The following is a 7,996-nucleotide window of genomic DNA, read 5'->3' as shown; positions in this document are numbered from 1 at the left end:
TGTTGAGCAAGAAAGTCAAGAAGCTCCAAAAAATTACCTTGATTGTTTGAATTGTGCGATTCATCATCACGACGAAAAGCCAATCCTTGTCACAATAAGAACCTAATGCACTCAATTTTTGCTGTTAAATGAGATCGGTAATCTCTTTTAGCTTGGTCTGAATACTTTTGAAAAACAACTTCAATATGTTGTTTTTGTTTCATGAGTTCTTCGCATTTTCTTCAAGCTTAATTATGAGCACTATCATGATTTCCAACATGTGTTTGTAATCGCTCTTTTTTCTTCCAATTTGAAAAGCCCTCTTTTACAAAAGTATCACCACTCGCACCATCAGGTTTCATAAGATAGCAGTAGAGACAAAAGACAGCATCTTTTGAAATACTATATTCCAACGAATTGCCAAATTAATCAAACCAATCAACGTTAAATCTACGAAGAGAAGTCCTGAAATATGTTTGTGAAAAATTATGTTCTCTTGGTTGACAAGGACCTTTTTACAAATAAACTCATCTAACTTCATCTCTATCATTTGGATCATAATTTGAAATTTTGGGTCGTTGTCCAAGATTAGCTACCAGGCTTTCCACATTAAATTCTAGGAACTTCTTTTTATTAGAAGAGACTAATGGAGTGACTTCAGATTCTAGTGGTAGCTTTCTTTTAAAATATTTTTTTATTACTATTTCTAAAAATAAAAAATATATATTCTAAATTAGTAAATTGATCAATTCACTTTAAAAATTTATATGCAACATAATTACATATAATAGAATAGAACGAAAAATAAATAAATAAATAATAAAAATCACTAAATTGAAAATAAAATAAAATATATAAATTCATGAAGAGAACAAAAAATTAGATTAATACTTAAACTATAATTGTTTGAATTAAAATTTGATATAAAATATAAAGATATATAGAGTCATAGAGAGCTATATAAAACAAAATAGAGAATTTAAAATTTACCTTTTGGTGAAGAGAATATGACCACTAGACAAGAAATAAAAAAAGAAGGTTGAAAATATAAAATTAAGAAGAAGGTTTAAGAGAATAAATGAGTGACGGCTGGAATTTGAGAATGGGAGAAGACTAAATTTGATTAGGTTAACTAATAGTCAAAATGATAGAAAAATAAAATGGGTTTGGAGCTTTAAATAATTGAGCTTAATTTATTTGTAGTGGGGTCATTTGAAATTTAAAATAGAGGGTTGGAGGCATATTATATATGTATATTTTTTTGTTTAAAAAAATAAAATGAGAGTGGGGCAAGTGTTCTCCCATGGCTCTGTGTAGGTTAGTGCCCGATGGTTATTATAATGCATAATGTATATGAAATAAAGTGACGTTATATCATGACATGCAATGTTAACATCTATATAAAAATAAAATATTTAAGATATGACATACAAAAAAGTAGTATAAAACCCCTACCTTGAGTGAAGTTTATAGAAATCATGTATATATTCCAACGTAAATAGATACAATTCGTTGGCGAAGAGACTTGATTCATAGCTAGACTTTGCATATGTTTTCTCGTATGTATAAATCTTTGACTGGATAGAAAGGAAATCTCCATATAACGTAGTTGCATAGTTCAGAGAGGATATCTTTTCGAACAATATATGAGTGATATTTGTGAATGATTTGATGAAGGATTTAGAGTGAGAGTAAGGAAGTGAGAAGAAATAATGGTTTTTCTTATAATGAAGTGGAGAAGGTATATGAATGATAATTTATAGAGATAATAGAGATAGAAAAGATAGGTTACCTAGAACATTTTGTATATAAAAAAGGGAATATAATAAGAAAGGAAAGAGTCAAATAGCTCTTAGGTATGTACAAATTATGTTAGGAGAATCTAACTCGCGTTTAGGTGAAATCTCCAAGCTGAAATATCACTTTGCAAGTCCTATAAAATCTTCTACATTTGGAATTCGGAAATAGCTATTAGACACAAATTTATAGAGAATTGAGTTAGCTTTAAAAAAATCTTAAACAAAGTTAATCGAATAACCACATCTTGAGATATTCTCTAAATATTGTTAGTATATTAGGCTGACTGATAAGAGGACAATTTTTTACTATGAACTTGTAATAGATTTATCTATCTAATTTAATTTGAATTTTATTTTGTACTGAACTTAAAGAATAAGGATAATTTTCTTATCTTTTCATATAACTAAAGATTATTCAAATCCAATAGGTATGAAATTAGTTATAGCTATATCTTGAAAGGTGGTTTAATGTCGGTTAAGAAATTCACTACGGCTAATATTTTTATATATTTAAATTTTAAATTAGATATGTTACTTTTTTCAAATGCATTATTTTTTAATTCTTTATTTTGAATTTAAATATTAAATTATTACAATTTTAATTAATTAATTAATTAATTATTGAATAATAAATATGATTCAAAAAATTGGGATGTTACAAGTAGTAGCTACAGTTTTTGGTGGTCTCTCTTAAGATTTTCATCACTATGTTTAGTTAGAAAAATTTTGGGTTTAGACTTGTCTGTCTTGGATCTGATGTTCATAGGATGGACATTAGTATTAGGTGAAATAGGAAAATTTTGTGGTACATTATGACTACGTTGTGAACTATCACAGGGTAATTGACTCTTTATAGCAGAACTAGGAATAAGAGTTTCATGGTATGGATTTGAGGAAAAAATTTGATCAGGCTGAGAAATTTTTATATTAGAGTTAGTATTAGTACTATTATTCGACTTATGAAGAGTTGAATTATGAAAGAGCTGATCATGAGAAAGTATTTGTGTAGGTAAAACAACATATATCAGTATAGTAGAAATAGTCTGAAAAAAATTCTGATTAATGGAATTAATATCAATACTAGTCTTCTTATACTATAAGTCATTAGATGAATTTACAAATAATTCTTTATATGAAAATATAGATTCATCAATGACAACATGTCTACTAATAAACACCTTACTAGTGGGTGATAAGCACCTATAACCTTTGTGATTGGCTGCATATTCCAGAAAAAGGCACTTGTGAGATCTATAATCAAACTTATATCTGTTATAGGGTCTCAGTAGTGGATAATATGTGCTCTAAAAAAGTCTCAATTGTTGATAATCAGGAATTTGATTAAATAACAATTTATATGGTATCTTACCTTAGAGAACAGGAGTAGGTAATCTATTGACTAAGTGTGTAGCAGTAATTACTGCTTCATCCCAAAAGGTAAAGGGAAGGGAAGCTATAGAAAGCATTGCCAAAGCTGCTTCTATAACATGGCGATGCTTTCTCTTAGCTCTATCGTTTTGTTCATGTGTATGAGGACATGAACATCTATGATGTATGCCATATTTAAGTATAAATTCTTTAAAATGATTGGAGCTATACTCTCCTCCATAATCAGTTTGTAACTCCTTCAATTTATGTCCTATTAAGTTTTTAATGAGTCTTATATTGTAGAAATGCAGTAGAGATTTTAGATTGTAATAGACATAGGCAAGTATACCTATTATATGTATCAACAAATATAACATAGAACCTAAAACTAAAATGAGATATAATAAGGATTGGGCCCAAACATTAGAATATACTAATTGAAAAGATATAGTGTAAGTAGTAGTAGAATAAAAAAAAGCATCTTGTGTAATTTTGCATAAACATATTTTTCACACAATAAATTATTAGAAGTTGTATTAAAAGAGTCAATTGTATTTTGAATAATAATATTGTATTTATTTAAGACTATGTATATAATTTGTTTGTCAGTATGTCTCAGCTTCTTGTGCTACATCTCAAAAGAAGAACATTTAATAGCTAAAACTCTAGGTAATTTATAGAAGAAAAATGAGGAACAACAACATTAACAAATTTGTAGGTTCTTCCTCTATGAAATCCTTGCATGAGAACTTTCTTGAAGAACTAACATTTAACAAAGCAAATAAAGGCATGAAATTCAAAGAAAACATTGTTATCTTGAGTAAATTTAGAAACATTGATTAAATTCTTTGTGATTTGTGGTGTGTGAGTTAACTTTTGTAATTGAAACCATCTATTTGAGTCTTGTGCATAAAGAATTGGATTTCTATAATGTTTAATAGACGAACCTGATCCATTACCTACAAAAATCTAATCTGGGTCTGAATATTCTATGCTGGTAAGTAAGTTAGAGTGATTTAGGGTGACATGGTAAGATGCACTTGTGTCTGGTACCAAGAAGTGTCTGCTACCAATGAGGGAACATCCATGTATGTCTCAGGATGATGAAAGGATACTGTAGGTGGTGGTGGTATGGTGGATAGCAATGATGGTTGTGATGATGGTGCAGAAGATGAAGAAAAATGAGATTGAGATTTATAAAGGGTTGTAGTGGAATTTGAGAGAGAAAGAATCTGTTGATCAAATCTATAATAACAATGCCAAAAGATATGACCCGTATGACCACAAACTTGGCATTGTGGCTTAGAATTTGAATTAAAGAACCTACCTCCTCGAGAGAATCTACCCCCTTTGTCTCGTCGTCTTCTAAAACCCTTCCTTGTTTGATGGAGGGTAAAAAATTGTCTTATGTCAAATGAGCCTATGCCATTAAACTATCTAAATTTTGATACTTATCTACTATATTATCATGTGTCATAATGAGAATTTCAACTTCATTTAATGAGTACATTTTTGATTTTGTATTGACAGTAAAGATTAGCATTTAATAATCAGAATTCAAATCCTCAAGAAATGCTTCAATATGCTCTACTGATGTAAGAGGGCTTCCTAAAGCCATAAGAGAGTCAGCAACATGTTTGATTTTGAACATATAATCAGAGACAGATAATCCATGTTTCTTGATGAGTTTCAATTATGTCTTGAGTTATTTGATTTTGTATAGGATTGATTTAGCGAAGTAATCTTCAATCTTTTTCAGATTTAAAAACTATAAGCACTAGCTACCATCTTATTTTTGAAATTCGAATCCATTGATGCAAGCATTCATGTCATAAGGTTGTAATCATCTTGTCTCCACTGCTTATAATAAGTAGATTCTTTCGCAACAATTCAATCTTCTTCAGAAATTAAAGGTACTAAGAAAGAATTTTTTTTAGTAGAAGATGATCTTGTAAATCTTGTCCATAAATAGTAGCCATAGCTTGTTGTAATTTATTTTTGCCAACTTTGTCTCCAATTAGGGTGAATAGTCGTTGATTTAAGAAGGATGCAGTGGTAGGAAAGATGTGATGGCATTTTGGGGGTTGTTGTCACTGTTGACAGAGTTGGAATTAGAAGGTGATTCAGCCATTGAAAAGTAAAAACCTAAGCTCTAAATACCATCTCAAGAGAATTAAAACATGTAATTTTTAAGAAGAAAGATGAACAAAAAATAGAGGCATGATGATGATGATGTATACGAGCTAGATAGTAAAAACCAAGAAAGAACTTAGGGCAACTTAGTAAAGAAGAAAATACAGTAAAGCAAAACTGAAATGATGAGAAACATGTATTATACCTCGTCTTTTTGAAAGTAATGACTTTCTATTTATACCATGACTCATACTAATAGAGTCTTGCTTTTCTTGACCTGCACTAGCACTATTACTCAAACTTGCCTTAGTGTATGGTGCGCAAATTTAGCATTTCGCACAACTTAACTGACAAGTGCACTGAGTCATCCAAGTAATACCTCAGGTGAGTGAGGGTCGATCCCATGAGGATTGTCGGATTGAGCAAGCAATGGTTGTCAAGTTGGACTTAGTCAGGCGAATCAAAAAGGGGTTGGTGAGTTGCAATTCGCATGACCAATAAATAAACAAGTAAAGAAAGCAATAAACAGGTTTGTATGAAAACAGAATGAGAAAATAGTTAAGGTTTCGAAGATATTTATCTTTCTGGATTAAAATTTCTTACCAACTATTTTAACAATGCATGATTCATTTTATGGCAAACTGTAAATGTCTAAATCCTAATTTTTTTAGTGATTTAGCCTCCTCTAACCTTCATTAACCGCCACTCTCATGGTCACAAAATTCCGATTAGAAGGTTAAGTTCAGAAAACTAGTTTAATGCCACAAAAATCCTAATTACCCAAAGCTAACAGGATTTTATGTCACATATCCCAATCAGTTCGTGTAATTAGCCATTTAGAAGGAGTTTGTTTTCAAGCTGTAGTTCAAACGAGATAACTCTCTCGAGAATCACAAGAACTCATGTAGAAAAGGGTCATACTCTCGTTCCACCCAGTTCATAAGATTAAGAACGAAAACAATCCTTATAATTGAATAAAAATATTAATTAAAATAGAAGAATAATAGTTCTAATCCATAGAAATAAATAGAACTCCTAACCTTAACCAGGAGCTTTAGTTGCTCATGACTTACAGAGAAACTAGGATTTTGAAAATGTGCAGAAAGAAGAAGATCCCAGAAACAAGTGATCTTTTCCTTTATATACTAACCTACTTTTATCCAAAAGTAAACTAAAATAATAAATTTTAAGACTAAAGATATTATTTTTAAATAAAAATTATAAAAAAATAATATAAGACTAATAAATACTAAATCCACTTGAGAAGCTCCAAAGAGGGAAAATTTGGCTTGCTACTGGCATTTAACGCCAGTAATGGGTGTTAAACGCCCATAGCGGAGTGATGGCATGCTGGCCTTGATTCCTTGCTGGCGCTAAACGCCAGTTGGGCGCTACTGGCGTTTAGCACCCAGAGAGGGTGCTGCTAGCATTTCTTCTTTTTAGCTCAAAACTCCGCCAAATTGCTCCAAATTTCACCTGACAAGAACACTAAAACAACTCAAAGTAGTATCTAAATGAGATTTTTGCACTAAAATCAAGTAAAACTAAATAAAATCTAACTAAAACAACTAGAAAATGCTAAGAAAAAGAGTATAAGATGCTCACGCATCAGTGTCTAGTATATCTTTTACAGTCTACACCTATCAATAATTTGTTAAAACATTAATAAATTAATTTTCTAAATTATTAATTATATTAAGTATTGTATGTAACATCTAAATACATGCAAATTTATTTATAATTAAATTAAATAAATAAATTATAATACAAAAAATTAATTAATTTAATATTATTCGTTTAACATATAGCACAAATTATTTGATTGACTTATAAAAGAGTTAAGAAAGTCTGTACCTATTAATGATAGAGTAAAAAATCCCATGCATATTTTATTAATTTTTTTTCTTTTTAATATGTTCTATAGTGGATAATATCATTTTTTACTGATTATTAGATTAATATATAATATTGAAGAAATCGGCAAAATAACAACATTTGATGAATTGATTTTTTTAAATAATTTAACAACCCAATAAAATAAAATTATTTTATTTTATTGTATTTTTCTTTTGCTTTGAAAACTTTAGGGTTTAAAGATTTTAGTTAAAATAATTTTAATAATATGATCAAAAAGTAGTTCAAGAAAATAAGTTTGAATTTGGATAATTTATTGAATGTAACTAAAATAAACATATTGAAATACAATAAAAAAAATCGTTAATTCGACATTTATCAATGAATAACTACTAAAAAAAATGTTACATAGATAATAGAAATAATTTGATAATATAGACTAATTTAGACCATCAAAAAATAAAATAAATAAGTAACAAAATATAAATATATAATTTTATTTTCTATTTTGTGGTACAAAGTTAATATATAATATATTAAATCGTAATGTCCTCATAGATAAAAACATAAAACTCAATATTACTCTTTTATGGAGCTCCTCTACCTTTTTATGGTATTTTATGTTTATTTTTGTATTTTTAATTTTATTAAAAAAATAACTAATATTATTTAACTTTAATTTTTACCCTTTTAAATAAATAAAAAGATATGAACTTTTAAGTATTAGATAATTTAAAAATACTTATTGTACAAAAAATAATAAAAAATATAATTATAGAGAAAGTTAAAAATATTATGACTCACAAAAATTATTTAATAACAAAATTAAATTTATTAAAGATTGTAAAAAAGAAACAAGAGAA

The sequence above is a fragment of the Arachis duranensis genome, chromosome 2, assembly GCF_000817695.3.
Source record: "Arachis duranensis cultivar V14167 chromosome 2, aradu.V14167.gnm2.J7QH, whole genome shotgun sequence".
Taxonomy (NCBI): domain Eukaryota; kingdom Viridiplantae; phylum Streptophyta; class Magnoliopsida; order Fabales; family Fabaceae; genus Arachis; species Arachis duranensis.
Note: the sequence above shows the minus strand (reverse complement) of the source record.